The following is a 1,866-nucleotide window of genomic DNA, read 5'->3' on the forward strand; positions in this document are numbered from 1 at the left end:
GATCTGATTCCTCCTCCCCGGGGGAACGGGAGCCGGGAGCTGGCTCGTGGCAGGCAGCCGGCGCTCTGCCGGATATGCAGAGCAGGGGCTGAGGATGAAGTCACACACGTGCATGAGGAAGAGGGTGAATTTAGCCACCACAACCTCACCTGAACACCAGCCTTAGGTTAGGGGTCCTGCTCACAGCAGGGCTTGGTGGCAGTTGTGCTGCTGCGCCGCATCCCTGCTGCCTCACAGCCCCAGTGGGTCCCATCTTCTCCTCCCAGACCCGGTCCCGGCAGAGGGAGCTGTGACACCAGCGAGCCAAGCCACCGCTCTCCCTGCTGGGACAGTGACCGGCCTTTGGAGAGGGACCAAACAAAACAGTGCTGGGCCCCCGGTGCTGTGCACCTTCACAGAGAACTCGCCAACTCAGCAATTATTTCCCTCTTGCCTGGAAATCAAGTCAGGAGTTATGCAGACCTTGTAATTTCAAATATAAAATCACTTTTAGCTCTAAAAATCACTTTAAAAACCTCCTTCTTAGTTTGCATCTGTGCAGAAGGATCTTGGACTTTCGTGTCCTGGTGGTGTTCAGCTGATGCCAGAGCATCTCTCAGTAGAGCAGCACGAGGCTGGGACTCCACACCTCTCCTGGCAGGGCTTTAGCCCCCTTGGGGGGCAGCAGGACAGAGACCCACCTTCCAAAGAGCGTTTCTTGCTTGCAGAGTATTTTTCCTCCTCTAGACACCTCCACCCCCCTCCTCCCCTCCCAGGGCATGCACAGGCAGGGAGCAGCACAGCTTCACACCCAACAAACCCCCATCCTCCAAACAGCAAAACCACAGCTCCGAAGGGACAAGCACAGTCCAGACCCCACGGTGAGCACATTCGGACGGCCAGGAGTCACGATGCTCGTGTCATTCCTTATCATTTGCATCCTAGAGATAAGGCTGGATAAGCAGAACCAGTAACAACCTGCGGCGTTTCTCTGATCTGGTAGTTTGCATCACAGCCTGACCAGGCACACCGCCAGCACCCCATGGCAGGGGCTGTTGACTCCCTCCCCTGAGGACACGTCACTGCCCAGGTCCCCATCCTGCTGCTGCACCCTAGAAACACTCCTGCCACCCAGGAGCCATCCACAGACCACGTACGTAAAACGGTGCAGTGGAGCTGGGAGCTGAGGGCTCAGAAAGAGGGCAATGGTCAGCGAGAGACGCGATGTGTCTGCGTAGAACACCTAACGCTACGGTTCAGAGCATCTTGAGCATCAGGAGTGCTTGGAAAAGGCTCTGGGCTGCAGCCCAGTGCTATGCTCGGTCCTGGGAAGCTCCTGGAGGTGAAGGCCAAAGCCCTACACGCACTGATAGTCTTACACAAACTGCTAATAGCTCAGTGCCCTGGAGAGATGGGACAGAAACTCTGCCTCTGTGGGACAACCATTTGACCCCTGAAAGGCAACTATTGACATGTTCAAACCACCATCTTCATTTTGGATTGTTGCCCTCAAGACAGCACAGTCTGGACTCACGGGCGCGCTGAGCACCTGCTGGCTGAAGTCAGGGATGGCACGTCTCAAGCTGAGCAGCCCCAAGCCACAGTAATCAACACTGCCTTCCCAAAACACAGCAAAACCAACACAACTGAGATCCAGGAGAGAGAGCAGGCCTCCCCATCCCTCTGCTCCTCCAGCACAAACCCCAAATCAACCACTTGCTCTAGAAAGAATGGATTGTAGTTATTTATTTTGGGTCCCCTTGAAAATACCATCGCATTTCTCCTTCCATTCATGGCTTTGTGCGGTCTCAGTGTCCAAGCCAGCTGTGCAGCACACTTCCTCCTCCGGCGAGCAGGCAGCCAGCATCCCTTCAAAGCTGGCAGGTG

This window comes from Buceros rhinoceros, unplaced genomic scaffold (genome assembly GCF_000710305.1).
Source record: "Buceros rhinoceros silvestris isolate BGI_N320 unplaced genomic scaffold, ASM71030v1 scaffold7557, whole genome shotgun sequence".
In the NCBI taxonomy this organism is placed as follows: domain Eukaryota; kingdom Metazoa; phylum Chordata; class Aves; order Bucerotiformes; family Bucerotidae; genus Buceros; species Buceros rhinoceros.